General features: G+C 36.0%; 1 protein-coding gene across 30 annotated transcripts in view; it reads right to left on the reverse strand.

The window, feature by feature from the left end:
* LOC134792086 (glutamate-gated chloride channel) overlaps positions 1-20,547 on the reverse strand; it is a 90,678-nt gene extending 70,131 nt beyond the window's left edge. For 5 of the 30 annotated variants that reach the window (XM_063763242.1, XM_063763236.1, XM_063763243.1 and 2 more), the window contains exon 1: positions 19,849-20,540. The gene's annotated coding sequence lies outside the window, so the exon portion shown is untranslated. Of the gene's footprint in view, positions 1-19,848 lie in introns of all 30 variants that reach the window. The other 25 variants (XM_063763231.1, XM_063763235.1, XM_063763232.1 and 22 more) reach the window with 16 other exon arrangements.
* Between the last annotated feature and the right edge of the window lie 787 nt (positions 20,548-21,334).

A 21,334-nucleotide genomic window follows, 5' to 3' on the forward strand; every position in this document is an offset into this window, starting at 1 on the left:
ATTAGCGTTAATTACGTTAATATTAACCTTAATTTACAATTTCAGTTGGAATTATCTATACCAATTCCGTTAACACCACTCCGCTACACCAAAAATGGTATAAAATTTATGATGTCTGCTCATCAGTAAAAGGTTAGGAACATTAATAAAATTGAAATCAAAAATGGTTTTTTTCGCTTCTAACTCTTTTAGTAATCAAAAAATCAAAAAAATCAAACGTAGGGAGGGGCACATCTATGGTCAATATACATCAAATTGTGTAAACATACTTTCTATACCAAATATTAATATCAAGAGAGGAAACGAGAATACGTTTGTATGGGCAAGTATGGGGAAGCAGTCCTCCCCTTTCCTCGTTTGGCGATTCAATATGGATTTTCATTCCGCGACATCTAATTCAATTTATATTCTATATATTTTAATATGCGACTCGAGAACATTGAGAATTGACAATATGGAGAAATAAACGGTTTACAAGTACCTACAAGTATACGAGTACATTGTACATGTCATGGCCCAATTTAGCTGGCGGCAAATTATCGACAAAATTTTATAACCGACAAGATCGTTCCCAAAATGGTTGACGCTCCGAGCGTGTCCCATCTTCCGGTTCTCTTGGCCTTTTAACTTCAGACAATGCCGAAGATATATTGCAGTTTACACAATTTATTAGCCAACAAACAATGAATTTAGCCAATTACCTTGTCAAACTAACTTCAAACAATAAGCAAACATTAGGTAGCGAGCTTTACAAATTTACAAACTCAATTTTAAGTTTCCACATCACGAAGTTGGCGGGACTGTGTCTTGTATACGAAATACCGCTAACTCTAGAACGAGAAGACTAAATTCAGACCCGCCGTGAAACGTTACGTATTTACTTGTATTTCCAACTATTTATAGCGATAGCACTATCGATTTGGTACCTATTATAATTATGCCATCTATTTCTGCTTTTTTTCGTATTTGTTTCTGTGATGTAACTAGGTATTTCCAGTTGTTTCCTCACCAGCAAGGTGTTAGGTATGTTGACTTTGAATACATTATTCGTTTAATTTAGGTACAATATTTTGTATAGTCGATACAACCAAAAAACTTTATAAGTACTAAAACAACAAAAATGCTTTCGTGTAGGTATGTACGTAGTTGTTACAATTTTATTTTATTTTTCATCAGATATGACTCACAAAAAAAAATATACTTATAGAATATAAATATAATATAAAATTCAACGCGTGGATCTAAGTAGATTCACGTCACTTTTATTGTCGCCTTGGAAAGCACTTAACTCGGTTGCGCGACTGGTAAGTACATACTTAGGACGAAGAAGCCGCGATCGGATGTCGTTAAACAGGTAATGTTGAAAAACAAGCCTGCCCTACATGTGTAGGTACATGTGCATGCAGCCTTTTATAGCATATTAGTCTGGAAGATTTCTTAGTAATAGCAATTTATTTATCTATTTATCGGAATAACTTAAAGATAGAATCACAATATGTGTACCTCTATCTCTAGATGTCAATTTTTTTTAGGTAGGCTAGGTTTTAAATATGCACTGGCAATATTGGCTGATATTACTTATTTGTGAGTGTTCATAAAAATATAGAGTATAAATTATAAGGTAGACATCCGAGTGATTGGCACAAGTACAAGCCACCATAAGCGTAACATTCCATTTCTGACCGCAGCTGCACTACTAGTACGAACGCGTCGGTGTAATTGTCAATTTCCATAGTAAAATGAATGGTAGTGCTGCTGTCGTTGGAATATGACACTTTAAGGGTAACATTCCATTTCTGACCGCAGCTGCACTACTAATCAGCGACACAATTTAAAATTCACGCACGCGCATGACTCGTGAATAAACATTTATTTATTTACTTTATTTCTTATTTTATTTTTTTGACATAGCTTGTGTACGCTGACAGCTGTCATTCCATACAATTTATAACTTCTAAGCTATAATATGTATTGAGATGACGGCTGTCACCTTACCCCAGCTATTTTATACATACTATAATACCGCTTAATTACTTATTTACATCCATGTATATATTAGTTTTATAAATTTTATAATAATGCAGTGGCATAGTCACTTATCGCATAAAAACATCCAACACATTACACATTAACATCCAACGAAGCACAATATTTAAATTAAATTGATAAATACAAAAAAAGGTTGAAGCATTATTCTGAAAATTAATTTAACACAACAACAAACAATGTTTGTTTTCCAACTTCAAGCCCTCGGGCAGTTTTCGCCACGTGACGTTCTAATTTCACGAGAAAAGGGTATCATACACGGATATAGTTTCAGGCAAAATTGTCTTGTGTGCCGTTGTACTACGATAATTATCATTCATTACAGCGATTTCAGACCGTCCTTTCATCACGAGTTTGCGCCGTCTCGTTATGCCTTATTCAAACTCAGACCACTCCTTGTGTATTTAAATAAAGGTCGCGTGAAGAACGTCTCTCGTATAAAACCGGCCAAGAGCGAGTCGGACGGACTCGCGCACAAAGGGTTCCATACCATTACGCAAAAAACGGCAAAAAAATCACGTTTGTTGTATGGGAGCCCATAGTATTTTTATTTTGTTGTTATAGCGGCATACTGGAAGCAGTTATGCATCGCTCCCGTACATAACCCAAAAATGTTTTATTAAGCTATGAGCTTCATCACATATGTTCCTTGAGTAATTCTAAGCATTTCAAGCCTGGGAGGCAATAAGAAATGTGCGTCTAGTCGGGGAGGGCGGGGTACAAAGACGGCCGCCACCCGTCATCTCTAAAAAAAATCTATTCTGGTCCTGGTGGCCACTAGGGCAACTTTGGTATTTTCGTATAAACCGAAGACGTAGAATTCATTGCCAATATTAGTTTTTTTCAGTTTCATAGTAATATTACAAGAAAAACGTCAAAAGGTGAAAATTTTGGTTGGAGATTTTTGCTTTGAGAGCTAATAATTTTTGTATCATCATCATCATCATATCAGCCAGAGGACGTCCACTGCTGGACATAGGCCTCCCCCAAAGAGTGCCACAATGCCTGTGGGTAAGCTTTACGCAGAGGTCCTATAACACCTTAAGGGTGCAGTACAATACCATCCTCAGGATGCTGCTGAGGCTGCCGAAGCACTGCAGTGCATCAGCCATGTTTGCCGAGGCGCGGGCGGATGACTTTTTCGCTATAAGGCGGAAAAGAATTGCCTCGATGCTAAGACGGGTGCGTGGCAGCAGCAACAGTATGCTGAGGGTGTTAGCGGAACGCCTGGACTGTCCGCTAACCAAGTACTGGGTGGAGGTTGTCATTGGCAGGACCAGGTAGTGAATAAAAATATCTACTACCTGCTCCTGTCAGTGGAACCTTTTTTAAATTAATTTTGTTTTTTGCTTATTTTTAACTAACATAGCCTTTTTTAAGTTTGTAATACAACTAACATTTTTATGGACTTACTTAGTCTGAAATAAACAATTTTTATTTTATTTATTTTATTTTAATGACCGGTCTTGCGCCTTTACCAGGCCAGGTCGTCGCGTTACCAGGTCGTCAGTCCACCTTGTGGGGGGTCTACCCACGTTGCGCCTTCCGGTACGTGGTCGCCACTCGAGAACCTTTCCGCCCCAACGGCCATCAGCCATCGACACTTTTATTCAGAAATTTATTATAACAATTTACGACCCGCAAGTATAAACTAGTTTGATACAAATTCAGCGTACCTATTTTAATATAAAATAGTTACAATCTATTTTGTACCGAATGACGTAAGAATGACTCCAAGATTTTATTTTTCAGCTCAAGCCCTTGTACAACAGTCAACGAATGCAGACTATATCTATTTACGAAGAGGGATAGACAGCTAAAAAATATCCCTCCAACGGAAGCCGCTCTTCGCCAGCATACACTTCGAGCAATATTTAAAGGAGTCCATGTCTGGGGACAAGCCTTAGTCCCTCTCCAAAAGCTTCAGAGTCCTTCTTCTTGAGGTTGGAGAATGGAAGACAGTGAATGGACTCCTGTTTGGTCAGATTTACCCTATGTCGCAAGTGTGTGCCTGGAGCTCACTCGTTGTAGGTGAAAGACAGGTTGCAAAAATCGTTGCAACTGCATTAAAAGAAAATTAAAGTACACAGAATTATGTCTGTGTATCGGATACTGCGGTCATTAAATTGTTTTGTAAAAATATATAGAAAGTATTTTACCTATTTGAAACCATAAAATTTAACAAAGTAAACATAAGCAGATACTCGTACTCGACCATTTTGTAAGATAAACGCCGCCTAGCGCGAGTCCAGCTACCCGCGCTGCGGTCATTTAATATATTTTTTCACCATCTTTTGCATAAGGATATTATTAGACGTGGTCACTATACAAAAGTTATTAGCTCTCAAAGCAAAAATCTCCAACCAAAATTTTCACCTTTTGACGTTTTTCTTGTAAAATTACTATGAAACTGAATAAAACTAATATCGGCAATGAATTCTACGTCTTCGGTTTATACGAAAATGATACCAAACTTTCCCTAGTGGCCACCAGGACCAGAATAGATTTTTTTTAAAGATGACGGGTGGCGGCCATCTTTGTACCCCGCCCTCCCCGACTAGACGCACATTTCTTATTGCCTCCTAGGCTTGAAATGCTTAGAATTACTCAAGGAACATATGTGATGAAGCTCATAGCTTAATAATTTTTTTTTTGGGTCAACTTCATAACTACTGCAGAAATATAGCATCAGTGAAAATTTCAACTGCCTAGCTATCACGGTTCATGAGATACAGCCTGGTGACATACAGACAGCGGAGTCTTAGTAATAGAATCCCGTTTTTACTCTTTGGGTACGGAACCCTAAAAATATGCAGTTAAGTAGGTATATATAGGTATACTTAGTTATACAATATACTACCCTTTCAAAATAATAACAACTAGCATACCTTTTTTTTAGAACCGTTATGAAAGAGTTTTAAGTGATAAATGGCGATCGGTTAGGATTTACTAGAGAATTATTGCCGAAGTTGGTAGAGAAGTTATCCTGGCGTATAACTTTGGTATTCTATCGGTTTCCCGACTTAGATTTACGGGGTGGGTAATATGATTGTTCTCTTGTCCATTATATTGCATCGTTATGGATCCTGCTACGTTATACCTACTTTATTATTTTTTGCTTCCATTGTTTAGGAGAGTTTATGATTAGCTATTTGGCATTAGGCAAATGCTGTCACTATTTTCCACATTGAAGGAACGATTAATGATGATGTTAACACTGGTAGGTACTGAGTAATTCTTTAGAATAAAATCATAAAAAATAGTCATTAATTAAATAGTAGTAGTAGTAATCACTTTATGGAAGTACAAAGGCGAACTTATCACTATAACCCTTACAGCTAACCTTCGAATGAATATTAAACATTTTTGACTATTATTTATTGTTAATGTAACTCCCCACAAGGCGATCCAATATTATTTATGATAAAAATCTTAAAACCGTTCGAGCAGAAACACTTGCTAAAAAATATACCTACATGAATAACATAGGATCTACGTGGACCTACACATCACGCACTTGAAATACATAATAAAAATATGTTTACTGTTAAACAAAGTTTCATATTTTCATTCATGCAAAGGGGTCATCCATTAATTACGTCACACGAATTTCTAGGTTTTTTACCCCTCCCCCCCCCCTTGTCACATTTGGTCACATTTGGCAAACCCCTCCCCCCTAGTGTGACGTCACATTTTTTCTACGAAATCGCCAAATCGAATTAAGTAAGTACCTAAGTATGATTAATATTTTATCAAAATATTTTTGACGATATAAATATTAGTAATTTTATAACCCAAAACTGCTTAGGAAAGAAAATTAAAAGAATAAAAACGATTATCGTTTTAAAAACTTGTTATTTAAATGTACAGCGAATAAAATAATTTAAAAAAGAATTTCGGTTACTGATGAAGTTAAAGTGACGTCACAAAGTTTGTGTCTCCCCCCTCCCCCATGTCACAATATGTCACATTTTCTTGACCCCCTCCCTCCCCCTAAACGTGTGACGTAATTAATGGATGACCCCAAATTGGCGTTCAAAGAATTTATTTCTCCCCAAGCAGCTATATTCAGATTGCCTTATTTCTCCGTACTCCTGTGGTAGAGAAATCTTGTGCCGCGTATAAATGCGATGCCCGCCGGTAAAAAGACAAAGGTTTCTAGAACAGAAAACTGAGTAAGTAGGGTAATATTTTTATAGGTACAGGCACTGGCAGAATAATGGTACTGCCTGAACAAATGGACGAGCGAGCGGGATTAACTGCCCACATCTGTAATTAAATTTATATTTTATTTTATAATATTCTTAAAAAAAGTAGGTTTATCTAGGGGTAAAGAATCGAAGAGACAAATATATGAGTGAATTGCAAAAAAATTGTACATAGTTAAGCACCTGTAATTAGTCTAAAGTTAATTGATTCCATTGTGTTACCACAGTTAAGCCATTTCTATTAGATTATATGCATGAAAGTGTGTTAGCGTATGCTATAGACTATTATAGATGTGTACGAATTAATTACAACAAATACAATACAATTTACATATCTACATAGTTAATTTTCGTTACACAAATGAATCAATTAAGTTAAGACTAATCACAGCTTCTTAACTGCGCTTAATTACTTACAATTTTTTTGCAATTCACTCATAATATTGACCAGAAATATATAAAGCCTAAAGGAGCCCGGTCCTTTAGAATGCAACTAGGAAAACGCTACGTTGATAAAATAATGATTGCTTACAATCAGGACACACGAACACACACATAGAACTATCATTGCATATTGCTTCATAGATTCATGAAGCTACAAATTAAACACATTAACATCGAACGTCTGCGAGCCAGGAGTTATGTGTTGAGCCGACTACTAATTCATAATTATGCTGGCGTTCCTGATACAGCTAAGGGACGCATAATGTCTCGAACATTCCAGATTTGGGTTAACTCGATAACATCAGTCAACGGGAACTGGCTAAATGCCTTGGGTGCTGTTTATTTGTATACTAAACCTTAGTTAAGTAATACTGTCTTATATTACAGGAGTTTATTAATGGCTTTTAGTTCAAAGAAACTGGATCATACAAAATTCACTCCTGGTGGATGAATAGTTAACCAGATTGTATGTAAATATAAATAATGTTTGTCACCTTTTTCATCATTTGGCTCAGGAAGCTTACATATTTGTGACACCAACTTGTATACACCTTTGACAAATGGGTACGACCCTAAAATGCTGTAAATATTGAAAAAATGTATCACGGAACGGGCTACGGGTTACGCTCGTAGCGCGTAGCCACGGTTTCGCCGTATGTAGCGCGTAGTCGCTACGAACAGTGTACCCGACAGTCGGGTTCTTGGCCCTGAATGTGTTAAACGAGTTTGTCCGTAATATGTCTCGCGGCGACAATTCGATGATTGGGTCGCTCAGCTCGCTCGGAGCGTGCATCAAATGGTGTTTGCAAATAGCCAGCTATGCTGCCAAAGTCGCAAATTGTGTTATTGTTTAATTTCATTAACGGCGTAGGTACCTATTGCATGGCCGCGTTAACGTTTGATATAAAAGTGGATAGTAATGGATAGGTACACGAAATATTTAATATGTAAAGGTACTTTTACATACTTACTAATAATATGCCGATGGAAAGATTTGTTTCCAATATTGGAAAAAGTCCACAAATTTAGGTATAATTTAGGAAACATCTCATATTTTTAAAATTTCCGGTTCCAAAATAAAAATTTCCAGAAATTTCTGGAACTTTTATTTTCCGCAATTTGCACATCTGTATACTTTTACATTATTACAGCCGGTAGTGTAGGACTGTAGGTGTACTCTGTAAAGTTATAGTGAGCCGCAGACTGTTAGGTTCACAGTGAAATGAACGTGAACGTGCTTTAATAGTACATTACTACAGAGGCCGGGACGAAAGGGGTTGCCGGCCGAAGACATATAGACGGCCGAGAGAAGCGAGGCCGGATAGGTCTGAGCGCGGGCAACCCCATTTGCCGCCGAGGTATGTATAGTGCTTTTCTCTAACATGCAATGAAATAAATAAAATAAAAAATCCACGAAACCCAAGTTTTATTTATAGAAAAAACTAAAAGTAAAGTACACCCAAAATATAACCAACACGTACCTATATCATTATCACGCGTATGTTTTACACGAGTCGTGTATTTTTACTACCCGTATATTTTCATGTATCTTTGATTTTTTCGCCTTGTATCCATCTGACTGTCGTTTTCGTCACATAAGTTTACATAGTCTTTCATGTTGATATCATGTTTCACATACATCGTTGCTTTATGCCCGGAGTAAATAAGTATAATTTCCACAGTGTTGACGAATTTGTAGTTACATTCATTTAAAATATACCACAAAACTGTTTCTAATAAACTGTAAGCCATTTTTCTTAGTTTCTCAAATAATGAAATTGCCATAAGCAACCATATACATACTTCGTCTTTGACTTGGCGGCAGAGGCAGCAAATTATTAAAATCAATTCCAACGCCTACGATTACAATTAATATTAATTTCATTATTTCGTCGGAACTCATATTAAAGTCAAAAAATTAACAACGCACCATAAATCCAATAAAACAGAATGAATATTTTTCAACTTTACCTCCATAACAATTTAAAAAATATAACTACGCGTGTTTGAGTAGACCTTTTTACCGCTAACGTTTAGATGAAATATTTTAAATGATTTTATTTGTGTAGTTAAATTTATAATTTAAAATTATAAAATTATAGAATGTATTATTTATTAAGTTCATGTTGATTTTATACAAATAAAACTGCAAATTATAGCAAACATTGTTTTTTGTTTTTTTTTGTTTATAGGCGTAGTGGCAGAGTGTCATTACGAACCATAAAGCAAATACTGCCTCTAGTTTTTTTTTTAATGGATGAATGCCACGATGCTGTGGCTCAAATATCTGTGAAATGAAAATTAAAAAGAGGTCTTTGCCGGCCTAGGCCTGCAAGATATGAAATTCCATTAACGACCTTTTGTCCTAGCCGCACCTGAAACGTCATACTTCGCAGCCTATTATAAGGAACATAACATCAATATCTCATTGCATGTTTGAGAAAATGTAATAATTACAAAAGTTTTGCGAGGAACACTTGGTAACTCGTAGGCAGTTCTTGTCACACACATAAGTTGTCTGGACCTTATGTTCATTACTAAATCTAGAGGGAAGTAATTTAATGAAGCCTAATTATTTACAAGCGGAATACCGTTTGATTGCAACGTCAATAATTAAGCATCAAAGTTTAATAATTCGTTACTGTGTTTTAACAGTTTTTCACGAGATTGATCCTGACCTTCAAACCGTAACACGCTAAGCCTCAATTGAGTCGATTCGAAATAGCTGCTAAAACACCGCCGTAGTCAGCTTACTGATGCTTGTCAGCTTAGCGGATTACGATGGTCGTTGGCACTCGGCACCTCAGGAAATCGGAAAAGTCGCCGCTTATCCTTATCAATCTGAATAATCTCGATCTAGGACAATATTTAATTTGCTTTTCCTTCTCAAGTCCATTTATGGAATAAGACCCATGATTTCAATATGCCATTAATGCGATCATGAAATAATGTAAAACGATATCAGTTTTGCTACAGGGTACCTAAACTACGCCCAGCTACGTCGTAGACTGCGTAACAGATACGAGTAGGTACTACTCGACGCTCGAATATCACGGTGCGATTCGGGAAATGAATTAGAGATTCACTAGATATGAAATAGTAAAGATAATCTTCACTATATCGTATCTAGTTAATCTCTAATTCATTTCCCAAATCGAGTCGTCAGTCTATTGTCGTAGACCGCGTAGCAAGGGTTAGGTGACAACTGGTGTTTTAATATTAACGCGGAACTTATTACATTTCACTACCTTCTTCATTCATAAAGAGATTTTGGTTTATAGACCTGTCTCGTTTACTTATGTAAATGTACATGCAGATAAACTTCTACCACCGAATCTGTACCTATGTATAACATATCTAAAAGTCCCGGTTATCCGGTATTTACTTATATGACATTAGGTGCTAAATTAGTAATGGTAATAGCGTTAGCATGTATAAAAGTATTAAAAAAAAACACGCAACGTCCCACCATAATCAATAATTATGATATATTCGAGAAATATAAATATAAATTGTTAGTAGTACATAACTACTCCATTAGTATCGATTTTGTTCGAGGTCTTTAAACTTTACGCGACGACGGCAAAGCGACGGTGAGCCTTTTATTAATAAACAAGAACATTCCGTTTTATGTACTGCAATAAAATTTTTACTCCTGTTTATTTTATCACATTAACTTTAAGGTAAAGTTGAGTTTAGACTTTAAAAGCACTATGCTCACATAAAATGACCGTAAATAAGATATTTTTCAACATGGCCTAACTGAAATTCCTGAAAGCGGGAGCACCCGTGGCATGTCGGACGAGTCGTACAAATCCTCTTGGATTACCTCAACCTCCCTGTTCTACCTAAAAACGAAATTTTAAAAAGTTTTCCAAATTGGGAACAGGCGTTCGCTGCCTGGGCTTGAGACTTAAAATTACGGGTCATTAGGTACCAAGACCGATTGACATTTAAAGCTTGGCCGCTAATCGATTCGTGGAGACCTACTTTTACCCGTATAAATTATTAAAATGCTAGCCAGCCGTAGGTGGCCACCTCTTGCAGCTACCTATTAGAATACTCGTAGCGATGACGATTAACTAAAAATAACTATGTAATTGAGGTAACAGAACATATCGGGTACAATATTCATGTAATGTTATATAATTGGTTTGATCATCAATTAAAACGACTACCCGTAAATCTGTTGGTTCGATTTTTATTATCGGTATGTGTAACTTGTTTTACATTATAATAATGTAATCCATATGTCAATAAATGCGGGTTCTAATTAAGAAAGGAAATAATAATAATTATATCAATTTTATATTATATTATGTTTTTTAATATGACTCACGAATGCACACATATGATATGATACTTTGTAACAAAAAAGAAACAGGTACATACCTGCCTACACAATGGAGTGACGTTTTATTTTAAGCATTTACTTACAACTGCAAAATCGGCATGACTTATCGCCCTATAAGTAAAAACCGGCTATTTCTAAAGAACAACCTTGACATTTACACAAAGCCTGTAAAAAAACAATAAATCATTCCATGACAATGTCTCAATCCAATCCGCTAACAAAGAAATGCTATTTCCGAAACACATGTGTGTCCACACTTCTAATTTGCGCGGTGTTAAAATAGCTTTTAGCAATGAAGATCTATCATTGAACGTTAGCATTGGGATAGTGAGTGAGACAACTACAATGCTCGGGCGCATTGGACGTGTGAACTTCACTTGGTTGCACGAGTCCAATCGAGTAATGTAAGGTGACCCGAAGATGAGTAATAAGTATTCATATTCGGGAAGCGTTTATATACTGGTTAGCCAGAGCGATCGACTCGCTCATGTCTGCCAAGCGATTGCATGCCAACCCTTTCAACCTACAACATTAACATCCTAAATGCCATGATTACGTAGGTAACTTAAGTCCCTTTGAACCACAGAACGCTGCGCATCTATTTTTGATAAAATGTAAATAAACATGCAATGACTCTGACATTCGATAAAGCGCCGAGTGGTACCTTCGGTGTTTCCGTTGTAGACTTGTCGTGAAGATTTGTAATAGCAATAAAGCGATTTCATGGGTTTTGAATATGGACTTTCTTACTATCGCGTTTCAAAAGCCACAGATTTGAGGGGAGTATTTTCAAAAGGGCTTATTTCTCTATGAACACCATAGCCCTATTGAAAAGACTCAGTTCATTTGACTACTACTTAACAGAATATGTTGATGAGGTCGATGCGATTTGGCTAAGTGTGATATGTCGCAATGTCACATTTAAAAGTCAAACAGCCCCTCAGTTACATATCTCTTTTTGTTTTCTGTTAAGTATAAATAATATGAACAAATCTTTTGTGCATACAATCTGCCCTGCTTATCGTACGTGCAGTACTTGCATGAAAAACATCGTTTAAATAAAGAACTTATTCAAAGAGAACAAGATAAGTAAAAAAAGTATTTTTTTTTTAATATTATAAGCCTCAAGCAAGGTAGCTTTATTCTATGCATGTGTCTATGTTGTTCTACAGGGTGGATTATGTTAAAATCGCAAATTATTTAGTTAGTCAAGTGTTATTAGGTATAAAATTCACAGTTATACGTAGCTTGTAGCTACGAGTCTATCTAGCTATGTCTACCTAGTTTCGTAGTGGAAACGTCCGAATGATTGGACTGAAAATGATGGAGTAGGTAATAATTTAATGCTTTGATAATACGTTTGTGTGCCGCTCAAAGAATGCCTGTGACACAATTGTTTGTTCCGGGAAAACAGCGGTCGATATTTTCCAAGAGTTGTTTTATGAAACCATGAATTAGACCGTAGCAATCATTTCATGTACGTTAACACATTTATGTATGGATTTAGTATACGTAACGTGGATATGGTTCTTCAATCCTTACTAATACTTGCTAATACCTATTATAAATGCGATAGTAACTCTATCTGTCTGTTACCTCTTCACGCTTTTCTTCGATTCTTTTTTGTGTCGAATCCCCTTCTTTTTTACCAGCAAGAAGGTGGGTAGGTAGGTTTTTACCAGGAGGCATTGAGAGCTTTTCTTTCCCATCTTACTGCGCTGCTCTTAGTACCTATGTATGTCTTTTTAATATTATGTCGGTGGCAAATAGGTAAGTCTTCGCCTCGCCTGATGGTAATAAGTGAACCCATTTGTAAGACTTATAAGATACTACTGTTACTATGGATACTTAAAAACATTATATGCTTTGCATAACATACACTGATCTATGTTCTTCTATGCTACACCTTAATACAGCGTACATCTAAGTATTTGTATTATGTTATACATGAAAACATTGCAGCACTCGCGCAAATTTTAAAATACGTGGTAAAAGTTTTCACCTAGATTTAAAATGCTGGCTAATAAGAAGAAATAAAAAGCTCCATTTTAATGACCACTGCACAAGGGAAGTACGTCGTTACACGAGTCTGAGGATGATAGCATCTGCAGAACGTTGCAGATCTGTAAGAAGCTCCTTTCTCGCGAGATCCCCCGTTATCTCAGTTGCAAAGTAAAAGAAAAGATTTAACAACATATTATAATAAATAAATTTAAGTAGATTTTAATATGTTATATTTATATGTGCTCCAAATTGCGGGTTCTCTGTTCGTAGTCGCTTTCCTTTACAAAACGGGAACACGCTGGAATTGGCTACAAGCGTAGCTACAAAAAAAAGCAGCAAATTTCCAAAGGCGGTCCTGCTACCTAGAATACACACACGCACAACACACACACAGACAAGAAAACCAACCTTCATGGTGAAATCTAATGTAAGTATATCAGTAAACATCATTGCGTGCACGTACGACGTAAATACATATATAAAAAAATCAAGGATAGTTTACATTTTTGTTATTCATCCACTTTTGAGCAAACAGCTGTCAAACTCTCAGGCAAACACACTTGGCAGCTAAGGGCAAGGCGCTATATACAAAAATATTAGGCCAGCAACATAAATAATCAAATATGTAGTAATATGATATACTTTATAACCCATGGCTAAGAAACTAAGTTTTATAAGGTCAGGTGGGTTAAGTGAAACATACTTAGTTTTATTTGCTCGGGCTTGCCGTATGAGGACAGGGCTATAACCGCGAAAATTGAAGTTCGCAAATTGCGGGCATTTTTCTCTGCTGACAGAACTATTTTCGAATTTCGGTGTTCGCGGTAGCCCCTCAGACCTTACGTAATGCCGTACTTATATAAGGATTTTAAGTTAATTTTATTTATTTATTAGTATTATAATTTAATTTCGTTTTAATAATTTTTTATTAAGTATCTCTAACTGTTTATTTTACCACTTTACTGTAAACTTCGCTATACGTATGTACTACAAGGATAGAATAGAATAGAAATACATTTATTTATGACAAACAAACACAGATGACAAAAACATGTTGACAAATATATAATGTATAACATAATACATATAAATATACAAGGGTTGTACAGATACTTAGTAGTAGTATTTAACTTTATTATTTATTATGTAGGTTCATTTTGACGGCCTCCTAGCCTAGTCGGTAGTGGCCCTGCCTACGAAGCAGGAGGTCCCGGGTTCGAATCCTGGTAAGGGCATTTATTTATGTGTTCGTCACAAATATTTGTTCCTAAGTTATGGATGTTTTCTATGTATATAAGTATTTATATATAAATATATATGTATTATATATATATCGTCGTCTAGTACACACAACACAAGCCTTATTGAGCTTACCGTGGGTCTAGGTCGATCTGTGTAAAATTGTCCTATAATATTTAATATTTATTTTTATATATTTTTTAATATTTTATTATGTTTAATTGTTCGACTTCACGGTTTTTGGAGATCGTCGATTTTGGGCCCAGAGTAAACCATCGCGTATATGGTACAGACTATTACAGTAATTATAATATACGCATTTTATTACTAAAAAAGATATAATATTGGGTAAAAATGAAACGGGAATTAGAAATATATAATTAAAAGACATTATATTATTCATTTCCGTAAATCAATGTATTATATATTAACAAAAGCCTTGCCGTCGTCAACATCTTTATTAGCATTGACATAACGCTCAAATTCACACAAACCGTGAGGTTCTTTTCACTAAGGAGTTATAAAATTTCATTGCATTAAACTATAAGGTGGGTAGCCATAAGTCATAGTTGACATAAGTGCGTTTCGATACTATTCAAAATATCAGTAGTGTCATTCATTATAATCATTATTTATTTAATATATACCTACTTTTAAATTCTAAACCGACTGTAAAAATGCCTAAAATAAGTAGTTAAGAATTATAGTAATTTGACTTTTTATTTAGTTACATAGTTTGGAGATTTAAACGAGTTCAGAATACGACGATATCATGCTACTTTTATTTAACTAAACGCAACCATTTTTATTAATCTGTCAAATATTTTCAAGTAACGCCAACCTTAAATAAACCTTACTTCGTTGAAAGAAGATTTAAAATGAATCTGTTCACTCTCCGTAGAAGTAACAATGAACTTCCGAATAAGATCAAAATATATTTTTTTATTGAACGCGGATACGATTTCAGTTGCTTTACATGTCAGACTTTGTCTATTTTCTTTTAAAAAGTCAAAACACTTTTACAGAATAGTGTGAGTAGTATACGCTTTTGTATATAAGTTTTTCTTGTCATGTTCAAGTTTTTATTGAAGTATTTCTCAAAATTCCCGTTATGTTTCGTGATTCTGTTTTTTATCATCATGATCTAGCAATTATAACGATTAATTTCCTATATATATGACATGTATACGTTCAATTTTCGAGTGGGCCCAAACGCCTAAGAAAATCGACGATCTCCTTTGTCCCAGTTAATTTTTCGTGCACCAACATATGTCTCTGTTGTACCCAATAGTTGACTGGTAGAGAATGCCTTTTGGCATGAAGTCCGCCATTTGTAATTTTTTTCTTTATTTGTGCATTAAAGTTTAAATACTTAAATAATAAATACTTAAAAGCAACCGTAGGGTAGCACGAAGTCATTTAATTATAGCCAGAAGCATTTGTTCTTAGCCCCGTAGCGCGTAGGTAAGTGACAGCCAGTCGCGACCCCATTAAAACTTCTGCCTTACCACGAGCGTACTTTAAGTATAGGCAAGCTTGTCACACACTGGTGCAACCTATGTACTTATACTTAAGTACAAAATACAAATTTCTTTATTATCAGACAATAATTGATCCAGTTTTGTTAGTAAGTACCTACCTACACATTAATTATTATTTTTTATAATAATCTAGAAATATGTATATTATGTTAGTAAATGTTAATTTACTAAAATAAAACTACAACAACTAGTACAAGCACTTCAATAATTAATATTTTTTGTCCTTGAGCTGTTTTTGTTGCTAAAAATTGTAATACAAATAAAATAGAGCATGTAAAAGTTGTTTTTACACAATATCTGGTTATTTAAAAAAAACTATTATTGGCCGCACTGCGCAACCTATAAGTATATGTGTGTATACTTATCTATTACCACGAAGTGCTAATCAAAGTGTTGTCCGAAGCTCGATAGCCATTATACGTCCATTTCCCATTCCTATTTTACGAGCTCGAAGGTATAAAAATCATGACGTGCGCCAATCGATATTGAATTTGTGGTCCACGACATTCCTGCAGACTATTTACAAGTGCATAATTTTAAACCAACTTGATTTCAATATTAGTGAAATCACTTCATATATACATATAATATGTAACGTTCTAGTGCTTGACATGCTAATGCCCAATAGATGACACCCTGCTGTAACCTCTATTGACAATTAGGTACTTAAGTTTTAAGATGACATGTACTAGGACAGTGACCAGAGGACCTACCGCGAACCACGTTCCACTTGTTGGCTCTCTGTCGCACTAGTAAATTCGTACGTAAGTGTGATAGAGAGGCAACACGTCGAACGTGGTTAGCGGTAGGCCCTCAGCACTCGGACGTCTATCTTACTGACTGAGCATCCAAATTGTTTTTGTTATCATACTGAGACATCAACCGCGCAATCTAGCATAAGTCTTCTATTTTAATATTTTAATTTTTTCGAGAGGGTCGCACTGAGATTGAGGTAAAGTGGCATAATAATATATGTATTAAATACGTAATTTGAAAATGCCTGCCTTGTTGTAAAGCGAAAAAGAAAGGAAGATTGATACGCTCGTAGCGCTACAGCCGTAGCGTTTTTTGCCCCGTACGTAGCGAAGCATTTTCGTAGCGACGGGTCCATCACGTGTTATGGGACCGAAAGGGGTTAAAGGAATTTAAAGTTTGAGTGTTACCGAACGAATAAATAAAGTGGATCCATGAGTCCTATGTCCGTATTACACAATGCTTTTGTTTGATACACATAATAGATACAGATCTTGATAATAAAAGTTATAATTGCCCTTAATTACGGGGTTACATTGTATAAAACATCATGAAATTCAAAGGGATAATACAGGTAATAAAGTAGGAAATGATTAGCAGTTGTTAGTCAGCTTTGAAAGCATCGGAAAGCTTGAACTAATCCCGTCGGAACGAGCTTCCGGCTACGAGGCTCGACGCGCACAATGGGAATTTACAAACAATGGTTGGTCTCTAATGAGAGAACATCTGCTTGAAATTTTACTTCGAAAAATTAAAAGATATAGAGTTATCCCGTGATTATGACTCAAATGATATCTCGTCTTTGTGAGTCCCTTTTTTAATTGTTTCGAAATTGAGACAGCAAAAATAGGTACTCAGATGTAATATATCTTTCGCAAAAACAAGGTTGATAGTGTTGATGCTGTGACCTTCCGCAGAAACGAAATTTTTTTGATTAAAATTTGTAAATAAAATGAAACATTAAATATTATTCATTCAAAATAAAACGAAACTACAAAAAAATATGTCAATGTAATGTTAGTTATTTTTTGTAAACATTATCTACAAAAACATACATATATGTAGGTAGTTATCTACAAATAGGACAAGCAGCGCCGCAGTCACGTATAACTAGCCTCGTAACTTTTCGCTATGATTCTGATACCTCCTTATTAAAGATATTGACCCGGTATTCAATTAAGGTAATAGCATGTCATCCTTACGTAGCTGACAAATGATTACTGTCATTACATAGAAAGTAATGTGGAAATTGGTACCCATTTTAAATGGTCCATAGATCACTAAGGGGCGTGTCATATAAATATACGCCTACCGTCTATCACAGTCAAAGTAGGTAGGTATAAGTAGGTATACATATATGTATAGTAGGTGTAGGAGCCACGCCGTTTTGTCGCCTAAATAGTGTTTTGCTTTAAGCCTATAAAATTAGGTACATGTATGTTAGTCTTAGGGAATGCAAATCGGTTATAAACGTAACCGAAATATTCGGTTATATTATAACCGAATATTTTGACAAAATTTCATAACCGAATATTGGAAACTCGAATAACCGGTTACGGTTATTTATTTATGACTTAAATTGTATGTTTTTATCATCTAATGACTACAAAATCCTGCCATTTTTGGCTGGGATTTTTGGTAGGTAACGACCTACCTTGATTTTTCTTACTTCGCACAAGGAGTAAAGTGCGATGTTAACAACTGTGTTACGCTTGCTTCTTCTTCAAGATCCATTTCATACGCATTTGCAGTATTTGGCAGGCAGTATTAAATAACATGTAGTGTTTTGTTTAGTACCTAATTGATTTTGTCCTCTGTTCTTAGTAGACAATAAAAATAGGACAAAAATCGGACCAAAAGAATTTCTGCATTTCGCCGCAGGCCATTGTTGTGGCCTAACAAGCAGTACGAGTGTACAATTAGAAGTTTTGTAGAAATCCTTCGCAGCGGGATTCTGAGAGCTAGTTCTTGCTAGAGATAATTAATTGACGAGGGTTGGCTGCGGGGTTAGGCATACCTAACGTTTGCAATTAGGTGAGGAAAGATTTACATTCACCACAGAATCGCAGTACCTACCTAACCCTATATGCCTGGGAAATAGAGAAAGGAACAATTTCAAGCCACGTTCAAAAAATTGTAACAGCGAGAAGTTGATTTATCTGGCAACGTAATATTGTTTTCTGTAAACCAGAATGTGTTTTATTTATTGGGTAAACCACGATATTGAGACGATAAAATATTGTGTCGCGCTCTAGATAATATCCTACGTGCAAGTAGACGACCCGATAGAGACAGACGGTAATAAAGTGGGGCCACCATAGACTTACAGAGATGTTTATGTTTCATAGCAATTTTGCGTTATTTTGCTGTTCATAGTTGAATAAAAAAAACGAAGTTTAAACCTAGTCGACTATGTTGAAACCTGCATCAGTAGGTATAATATAAGTTCAGTATTCAACACGTTAAGCGGTAAATTTCAAAAATAGCTACTCCAAAGTAGTTCTTAGGCTGCGTTTCCACCAGAGATGTTCGTGGATGCGTAGCGTGGGATGAGTTTGTGTACCTACTATAGTAAAATACATTCTTGCAAAATATTTGATAAAATAAAAATGACTTATTCAGGCATTTTTATAATACGACTGTGGGTACGGTAGTAGTAGTATTAGTTATTCTGTGCTGTGGGTTCTATGCACGCTAGACGCTGATTCATGCTTATTAATTAGAGTACTATTCGAGTAGGCATTTCAGACAAGTTTGCGTACCTATAACGTAAAAATGTTAGTGTTAGCCCATTTATTTGACCTAGTTTCCTTTGGATACTATGTACGTCATCAGTTTGGCTGGATCCCAAATTTGGAAAACCACTTTCAGTTAAGTTATGTAAGCTGTAAGATTGTTACACAAACATTTTTTACGGTCCAGTTTAATTTTAGTGTCTCGGTAAAATATAATACTCAAGCACTAAGTTGTGTTCGCCCGAAGCTAGGATGATAGCACGGTAATCTACGGTTACTTTAAATTACTTTTTACATTACTTGACGTTAGGTAATAAAATATATCGGTGCTTCTAAGCGATCGTTTTGCGTTAAAATTACCTAATTGCCATTATACTTATTTCAAAATAAGTTATTTGATACATAAAACTTTTCATTGTTGAAAGCAGCTTTGAAGTTACTTCCAATTTCTTTTTTTAATAGTAAGAGTTACTTACACTATACAGTTTCATTTTATTGGTAAACAATGAGCTAATAAAATTTACCTTTCGCCGCTCCCACCGCAGTCAGTATCGATTCCCCACCAGCGCTGCCACCGGCGGCTTCTACCACTCGCCAAATTAAACAAAACAAGCAAACTAAAACAAATTTTAACCAATTAAACACAGCACGTAACGTTTACACTGTTTTAAATTGCCGCACAATGCTTTTCCACTTACAGTCAAACTTTAACAACTTGAAAAACTTAAAAAAACAAAAGCCGCAAGCGAAATCCTGGGTGTACTGAAAATATGGGTGAGTTTCTTGAAATTTTCGCGTAGGATCGGAAAAGCGCGCCGCGGGAAAGTTAAGTCGTTTTGCGCTCGTACAATCCGCGAGCGCGCACGGGACGAAAGTTTTCGGCGTAGCGTTTGAAGGCGAGTGTGCTTTGTTACGCAATTCACTGCGGTGCGAGCCGCCAGGGGGCAGCGCACCGATAGTGGCGCAGTGGCGGGCATGCGCCCTGCGGCGCGCCGCCCGCCCGCCGCCATCGCTACCGTCATAAAACTTTTCACTCCTCACAAGTCAACATCCCTCAACGGGGACACTATTAACGACAACTCTGGCTAAATATCCCAGCGCTATTCATACGACCTAGACGAACCGTCAGCACAACTCCGCGCCGCTTCAATTACTCTATAGAATAGTTAACTAGACGGAAAGTCGATAACAAAGCGTCGCAACTCGCAGGTCAAGCTGTTAGACATCGCGTGTAACCGAGCTCCGAGTACAAAGCGAGCTAATCTTTCATAATTATGCAAATCAATTATGTACACTAACTTAAATAAGTGCCTGATTTTGCATCACCTTGGAAGGCTGTTTTTTTTATAATTTGTGACTATAAAAATATTAACGGGTCTTATTAATAAGAACCTACTATTACAATTACAACGTAACAACGTTCCGTGGGGTTCATGAACGGCATCCTCTTATTTCTGAACACTTAATTATTTTATTATTTTCATAATGTAAAAGGTACAGACTTTAGAAATTTATATTACGAGTAGGTACCTAGTAGATATTTTGTAGATCTCATACCTAGTACTTATTACTATCGTTCACAGTAGGTACCTAACTACCTACGCTAGTAGGTACTACTAGGTAGTACGCTACGCATAGATTGCGTTTTTATTAAGCACCTATACTTAGGGTTGCCAGATCGAAAGGCGCTATTATCGGGAAACAAGATCAATCTTTCGGGATTTTGGGACTTAAGTCGGGGAAAAAAAAATACATTCAGATTAAAGTAATTGTATTAAAACAACGATATTTTACCTTATTGCCACTACGTCAGCTCGCTCGCTCGACGACAGTTCGGAACTTGAAATTATTGTTTTATAACTTGAAGCTGTTTTTCGGGACAATTTTCACTTTGTCGGGAATCGGGATCACATGCTAAAAATCGGGAGAATCCCGCCAAATACCGACCATCTGGCAACCCTACCTATACTTAATAATTTTCCTTTTTTAACAAAATAAAGGAAATTCGTA

Source organism: Cydia splendana, chromosome 7, assembly GCF_910591565.1.
Source record: "Cydia splendana chromosome 7, ilCydSple1.2, whole genome shotgun sequence".
Taxonomy (NCBI): domain Eukaryota; kingdom Metazoa; phylum Arthropoda; class Insecta; order Lepidoptera; family Tortricidae; genus Cydia; species Cydia splendana.